At 45.4% G+C, this 8,121-nt stretch overlaps 1 protein-coding gene across 2 annotated transcripts in view; it reads right to left on the bottom strand.

Moving 5' to 3' along the window:
* The window catches only part of ARHGAP6 (Rho GTPase activating protein 6), a 575,699-nt gene that overhangs the window by 321,513 nt on the left and 246,065 nt on the right, over positions 1-8,121 (bottom strand). The window contains exon 1 of one of the 2 annotated variants that reach the window (XM_025202547.1): positions 2,472-2,555. The exons of the other annotated variant lie outside the window; for it this stretch is intronic. The gene's annotated coding sequence lies outside the window, so the exon portion shown is untranslated. Of the gene's footprint in view, positions 1-2,471; positions 2,556-8,121 lie in introns of those variants that run through there. 2 annotated transcript variants of the gene reach the window in all.

Here is an 8,121-nt window from a genome sequence, read left to right as displayed (position 1 = left end):
TCCCTACATGTTTCAACAGCAAAAACTGAAAAATTGCCTAACTTATATGTCCAGCTACTACAACGAAATACAGTGATCCAGAAATCTTATTTAATAATTTAATACTATTTTATTAAAAACATTTAGTGTACACACACACATATCACTTATATTTGTAGCCCTTTCATTGTCGTCTACAGCAGTCACTATGCCAATGCATGAAAGCTGCATCACACCTGACCAATGTTCCAGGAAGATGGCCACTTTACACCCACAGATTTCACCCAGTGCCAAAGAAGATGTATTCAGCTGAGATATTATTTTATGTGAGTGCTAAGCACTGCTTTCCACTCCATTGTAGTGAAAGGATAGATCATCAAGTGTTTAGGATTCTAGTTCTCACCGTTACCTGGAAACTAGAGCCTTGAGTGGAAGCATTGTTGAGAAGGTGATTAAAAAAGGAATGCAAATGTGAAATTATGATTCATTTGAGAATTAAGGCTTGTTTTTTTTGTTAACAGTATAACTATGCTGGTTGAAGGCCTAGGAGTCTTGTGCAGGGGGAGGAGAGAGGGAAGAGGTTTCCCTTGTGTTAGGGCTTGGTTACACTTGGAAAATAGTTTTATATTAAGGTAGAATATAAATTTAAAGTTCAACAACTGTTCCCAAATTATTCCACTTTATTCTGGGATGAGTGCCTGGTTCCTATTTGCCTTAAACTCCTTCCAAGTAGCTGAAGCAAAAGTGTAGTGCTTTAACCATATTGGTATAATTAAAGCAATAACTTTTGCGATTAGATTGGACCTAAGAAATCAAATATTCACCCAGACTTACCCCAGTTTGATGCTGATTTCATTCCACTGATTTGTGCAAAGATTCACAGGCATAAAGCTGCAGTACTGCATTAGTGAAACAAAACCATGCAGTCTTTTTTTCTTTTTCTTCCTTCTCCTTTGATTGAAAAGTTCAAGGGGAAAGTCTTGGAAATGGTCCTGTATATAATTTGTGTTCATAAGCAATGCCAGAATACAGAGAACATATTGCCAAGTTGACTCTCGAGAACTGTGCTGTTTATATTGAAGCTTATATTCTCTGGCTGTAGCATTTCAAGGCAGCTGCTTCATGCAACAGCTGTAAGTTTTAAGGCACTTGCAAACTATCCACCCATTCACCTTCATTTAGACCATGAAGCCACAAATGCAGAGAACATCACAAAGTGTTAAGGAAAAGTAATTGCTTCATCTCAATACAAAGAATTTAAGCTGTTTACACTTTTCTGGTCTCAGATGTTTAGCGTCCCTGTCTAGAAAGTCTGCCTCCATCCTCGGTATCTTTTGTGGTGAGAGTTAATGGAAATCCAAGAGCATTCCAAGGATAGCAATACAGAATGAGAGTAACCTCTACATTGTTTTATTAAGATCTCAAATTGCCAATAAGGCAAAATAAAGTAATGTACTCTTGTCAACATGTAGCATGGTCTATAACAGGTTCATCTGTTCATCTGTTAGTAAAACATATAGAAAGCAGATATTTGATCAACATTAAATCAAAATACAGCTCCGGACCAATTGTCGTTAATGTTTTCTTTTTATTTATTTCAATCAAGAAACTATTTTGAGACCACGGATGAAAAACTTAAGTAAAAAGAATACAATATATCCAAAATAAAATATCTAGAACTAGAATTTTCACAGCACTCACTCTTATGTGATTGGTCTTGAAATAGCATTTCACTACTGGTAGAATTAAACGAACAGCATGTTAAAATGCTAAATGCTGAAAAAAATACCAGTATTATCCATCTCCTGCTTATTGTATTAGTTCATAATATTATCTGTCCCTTTTACAGGCAAAGATGGCAAGATTAGCAAACCTGGTACAGATTAGACAGTTTGTTACATATTTTCAGACAGCTTTCAAATTGAATGCTGAAGATCCAGACTGCTCAGTTGGAGTTTATGGAGCCAGACTTGTCATGTGAGCTATTTCTATAAGCCTGAGGTAAATAGTCAGAGGATTCATTTAGTTTGAAAAAGTTTTATTTTTCTTTTCTAAAAAAATATTAATCTTAAGTAAAAAAAAAAAAAAAAAAAAGCCATTCAGCACATTTCATATTTATTGGTTTTCATCCATTTGGGGAAGCATTTCCTTTTAACTGGTCTGCACTACCCCTTCTCCCAACTCCATTTAACTCTCTCCCTTTAGAATCTCTCCTTAAAACCTACCACCACTTCAGGCATATCCTCCTCTCTTCTTCCTGTCATCTACATTCCTCAAATGGACCATCTCCTGTACTGCTGTCTTATATTTAGTCTTGTGAATGTTGGCATGGAATACCTGTCACAAAATAAAGGAGGGAGGGGCTTCACAATATGTCAGCTACACTACATTAACTCCCTTTGTGTATGCTCTTACGCCAATGTAACTGAAAACTAACACATAGTAGTTAACTCTCAAAGAAATTTAATAAAAGCTAATTAGTTTTTATTTACCTTCAGGTAAGATTGTGCACACAGGACTGTGCTAGCCTTCTTTATATCATGGTAACGTCTTCATGTGGTGCAAGCCACTAAGCCGCATATGCACTGAATACTCATACTGCTATAACAGTATTGGTTAGGACAGCGGTATGTTTAACTAGAATACTTCTGCCTGTGGAAACACAAGTGTGATCGCAGTTATTTGCTGGAAAGGTGATCTATCTGTAAACATAAATACATCATACTTGCTGGAATAGCTATAGCAGTCTAAAGTGTCTTCATACTCATATAACCATATCCAGAGTTGCACTACTTTCTCGTATAGATAATCCTTTAAAGTTCCTCGGGACAAAGAACCTCTCTTATCTAAAGCCTCAATATCCCATGAATCCTTTAGCAGGACTTCACAGAAAGATCCACCCAGAAAAAGCAGATTGCAACGTTAGAACCTATGTTTAAAAACCACCACAACAAATCTCTAGTAAATTACAGCAAATATATATATATTTATTTTTATTTTTTTAACATGTAAATATGTATTATTAATAGCACCATATATTACTATAACAGCTTTAGTTTGCATAGCACCTTTCATACCAACAGTGCCAAAAAACCTTTTGGGTACATCCAGACGAGCACGCACTGCCGCTTGCCCCACCTCAAACTCCTTTGAGGTGGGGCAAGAGGTACATGCAGGAATGAAAAAATGTTCCCTGCGCTGCAAGTTTGCAGTGTGGGGAGAAAATTAGACCGCATGGATAGCCAGGGGTCTAAAAAAACTGCTCTGCAGAAAAGTGGAGCAAGGCATGGTCCCAGACCACACCAGGAAGTCAGTCCTCCAAAAGAGATGCTCTGGTGTGAGCCAGAGTGTCTCTTTCATTCTCCTGCTGCCTCCGGCCCCCGGCACTGTCCCAGGTAAGTGAGGGGAGGAGGTTCATGGGTGTGCGTAGGTGAGTGGTGGCAGGGGGATGTGGTGGGGTTTGGGGAGTGGCAGGGAGGATGTCCCCAGGGCTGCAGGGGGTATGGACCCGGATGTCCCCAGGGCCCTCCAGGGGGGAGTTGGGACCCTGGGTGAGGGGGGCTGTGGCCCTCCAGGGGGAGCTAGGACCCTGGGAAGGGGGGCTGTGACCCTCCAGGAGGAGTCAGGACGCTGGGCAGGGAGGCTGTGGCGCTCCAGAGTGCCTAGGACCCTGGGTAGGGGGGCTGGTGCCCTCTGGGGGACACGGGCTGTGGCCCTCCAGTGGGGAGCTGGGGCCCTGTGGGGGGCATTCCATGTGCTGTGTGGGGGGCCTGTACCCCGTGGGGGCCAAGGGACTCACCCCTCCTGAGCAGCCCCACACACACCCTCCCACAAGGTCCCCCACACCCACAGTCCCCCCAGCAATTGCCCCACATCTACCCACACACCAACCCACATCCCTTCACACACACCCACCTGCCTTCCCCCACACCCCTTCCTGCAAACACCACATCCCACCCATGACACACCCATCATGTGTGAAAAAAACCAAAAGCACACATAAACATACATAGGTATTTAGAATTTATTTTATCATGATGAGAGAGACACTGGTAGGCTTATACATTGCTTTAACTTTGTAAATATACCAATAAAGCATTGCCCAACTGATTGCTGTCTCTCTCTAGATGTCTGTGTGTGTATGCGTGTGCGTATGTGTAAAGTGGTCTTTTGTTTTAATTGTGGAAAAACATGGATTTTGGTGTATTTTTAAAATTGGATTTGGGATGCTGTTGCAGCAGTCCAGCTGGCACAAGGGGTAGTATCCCCAGGTACCAAGTGGCCGGGCCCCAGAATCTCCAGAGAGTGAGTAGCCCCGAACTGCTTGCCAGGGCAGCTTTTTGTATGGATGGGGCCAGGACAGGGCAGCTTTTTATACTGCTGGGGACAGCACAGGTGCTGGCCCACTGGCTCTAGCTCCCCCTGGCTGCAGATCTGGGAGGAGCCAGGCAGGGTTATTTCGTCCCAAGTGGCACAATCTGCTCCACCACAAAGTGCATGTCCAAGCACATGAGCCAAGGCAAAAAGCCCCGGCTTAAATTTGCACTGCTTCTATTTGAGCTGCTGCAAACGCACATGCTTGCATGTGTGCATGCACCCTTTGGAGCATTACATGATAATGAAATCAAAACAGCATAAGTTAAACACAAACAGGAGAAAGAAAACTATTTGGTGGAGAGATGCAGATGAGCTGATACATACAGCAGGAGAAACAGGTAAGAAAATATCTTATGCCAATGACATCCAGAATATGTAAAAAAATCTGTGGAAGGGGAGAAAAAAGCAAGCAAGTCAAGAGAAGAGAAGCAGTTGCAACAGTATAAGATCTATGAGACTGGCTGTTAACAATCCCATACAAGTTTCTGAATAAATGAAAGAATTTTGAATTATATCTTGAACTGAGGATGGACCTGGAGTAGCAGTTAGAAAGAGAGTTCATCAGGCTGTTGCTCTAACCAGTGAGAGAAGACCAACAAAATCATTTTGCTCATTTTTGCTCTCTGGTGTCTGAAAGACAGGATGTAATAACACTATAGAGAAAGAAGTTTCAGGTATAGAAAAGATGAAGGCACATTTGAGAAATATATGTTTAGCCTGCGGAGTCCACAGGTGCCAGTTTGTAATACTCCTTTTTTCTTCAAATTAAAGAGTATTGTCTGTTAGATGTATTGTCCATCAAAACCCACACCTCTGTATTAAATTAAAACATATTAGGTATGCCCTTCAGTCTCCACAACAGACCTCTGTTAGATAAAGTTGCATAACCCGGATTTAAAAGCAGGGTCAAACCCTGTATCTACCAATTGTTATGTACTATCAAAATGTTTCTTTACACAATGTCAGATCAAACACATTCTTTCCTTTTCTGTCCTTTACCTATAAGTTAGGGATAGACAAAATAATTAAATAAGAGACTTGGGTTCAAGTTGTCAAACTCTTGGATATGCAATTCAAGTTCATTAGTCTGTTTTGCCCACAGAATTGTATCAGTATAAGGTGTGAATTTATATACCTTGGGCGCATCTACACATGCATTTACTCTGGCCTAGATTTCTTGTGCAGTAAGCTACTTCACAGTAAGTGTTTTTGGGTAAGTGTCTACACATGCAGGGATTAGTGAGAAGATTTGCTCCTAGCTCCCTGCAGCCCTGCGATGTGCCCCTTCCACCACCTGCAGGCTTCCTCTGGGTGCTAGTCCAAGGGGTGGCAGGGAGTACCAGACCAGAAGACAGCAGCCCTGTGCGAAGTGACTAGTATTCACTTGGGATTTGGATTCAGCCAATTCGGTGGAGAGTGATTTGGTTCAGTGAATCAGTGAATCAAATCACTGTCAGAAATTTGATTCAGTGATTCAAATCACTGTCCCGAATCGATTCAGCCAAATCTCCGAATCAGATAGGCCCATCCCCTGCCCCGTTTCCCAGCCCGGCGATGGCTGCCCTGCCCACCCTAGCTCCCAGCACCTGGGGAAAAAAAGCTCCAGCTCACCGGGTGCTGCCAGGCAGGGGGTGATCCCTGCTGCCCCCCACTGCCCCACACTGCGTGGGGGGGCTCTGCACCTCATTTTCTAGTCAACTTCCCAACAAACATAACTTTTCTGTTTCATTCTGTACCTTTGAGTTACCTAGTTACATAATTTTTAAATATTATTTTTTAATTTCATATGCAGTTTTCTCATGAGAAGAGGGAGAAAGAACTACACATAACATACACAGATGTTAGTCCTATTGCTTAATACAGTACTGAGAGGTGCTCATATACTAAGGTGATTGAATATAGTAGAAGTATCTAAACAAAGCAGAAATTGAAAAGCCATGTACATTGATTGCACTCTATTAATTAATTAATATTTTACAAACTGTCTTAGGAATAGTACTTAGGCACTGTCTTTGATTATTAAACATAACATACTGTACACAAAGGCAATAGAGTTAACCACCTTAATCCTGGTTTAATCAAAAGATGTTGTTGGAGAAGTCCTGTAAGTACACACAAATACGGTACTAGCCCCAGGATCCTTGACACACACAGTGCACGTATGTAAGTGCCTTTCAGAGTAGAAGCCTGAATCTGTATTACTAGAATTTCTTCTACTCCAGTCCTTTGTGGGATATTTGACCAAAATGACAAATCTCACGTTGGGACCCCAAACTTAAGATATTTGGACTTCTGATTGGAAAAATGTTCCCAACCCTGGGGCTAAGGACTGACACCACTGGCTGCCTCAAAGCAGTATCTTTGAATGTGGCATGCTGGGAGATTAGGTATGGTAGTAGGTCCTAAAAGAAAATGCAATCTCTGATATTTCAAAGCATATGCCATTCCTTTCATTTTACTGTAAATCAGTACCGGATCCTTAAATAAGAAAAAAATTCAATCTGTATTAGCAGGTGCATCCACATGTGCACTTATATGCACAGCTGACTAATTTTCTGTAGTCTAAAGGGGTGGGCAATTATTTCGGGTGGAGGGCCACTTACCCAGTTTTGGCAGGCTGTCGAGGGCCACATGAGTAGCCCCGCCCCTTGACAGGTGCCCCGCCCCTTGGTCACCATATTGGGACCAATGTCCCAATGTCCTTGGTCCCAAGACATTGGGACATTGGTCCATGTCCCAGGGTGAGCACCAGTGGGGCCCAAAGCAGGGCACAGGCTGGCAGGGGTCTGTGGAGCCGGGCTGGGCTGTACCAGCAGGGAGGGGAGGAGCTGGCCCAGCTCCATAGAGCCCCTGCCAGCAAGGGAGCCCCTCCCAGGTGGGGCCCTGCGCTCCTGCCACCCTGCTCTGGTCCCACCTGGCACTGGCCCTGGGACACCGGTGCAGGCCCCGTGCTCCCACTGGCTCCCCGCCCACTCATTCCCAGTGCCCCCCAGCCCCGCAGTACAGGCTGGGGGGCAGCACACAGCCCCAACTCCCTGCCCAATGGCAGGGAAGAAGCTGGTGTTGAGTGCGGGGAAAAGCAGCCTCTCTCCCGCCCCACGGCCAGCACCCTGCTGCAGTCGCTCACAGCCCATGCAGGGCTTTCCTGAGCAGGCACAGGCAGGCCCACACAGGCTGCAAGTGGCTACAGCATGGGTGCCAGCCACTGGGTGAGTGAGGGGCCGCTTTTCCCCATGCTCAGCACTAGCTTGTAACCGGCTCCTGCTGCCAGCCTGGGCCCTGCGCTGGCTCCGCGCTTGCCTATCGAGGCTGCGTGCGGCGCCGCCCCCCGCCCCCCCCGCTTGCCATGCTGGGCAGTGTTTACTGCTGTTGCTGCCCGCCCGGAGCTTGCACACTGGGCAGCCCACAGGCAGTGGTGGCAAACACTGCCTGGCGTGGAAAGCAAGGGGGCCGCTGCTGCTGTAGCCATGTGCAGCCCTGATGGGCAAGCCCGGAGCTGCACGGGGCCCAGACTGGCAGCAGGGAGGGGTTACAAGCTGGTGCGGAGCGTGGGGGGGGGGGGGAAACAGCCCCTCCCTTCCCCATGCTTGGCACCCTGCACTGCTGCCGCTCGCCACCTGCCTGGGACTGCCTGTGCCTGCTCAGGACAACCCCGTGTGGGCTGCGAGTGGCTGCAACATGGGGCACCGGCCACGGGGCAGGGAAGGGCCGCTTTCCTCCACACTGGGAAGGAGCAAGGAAGAAGTCCAGGGAAAAGCTGAGTGC

The sequence above is a fragment of the Alligator sinensis genome, unplaced genomic scaffold (genome assembly GCF_000455745.1).
Source record: "Alligator sinensis unplaced genomic scaffold, ASM45574v1 scaffold312_1, whole genome shotgun sequence".
In the NCBI taxonomy this organism is placed as follows: Eukaryota; Metazoa; Chordata; order Crocodylia; family Alligatoridae; genus Alligator; species Alligator sinensis.
Note: the sequence above shows the minus strand (reverse complement) of the source record. Positions and strands in the feature narration are given on the sequence as shown.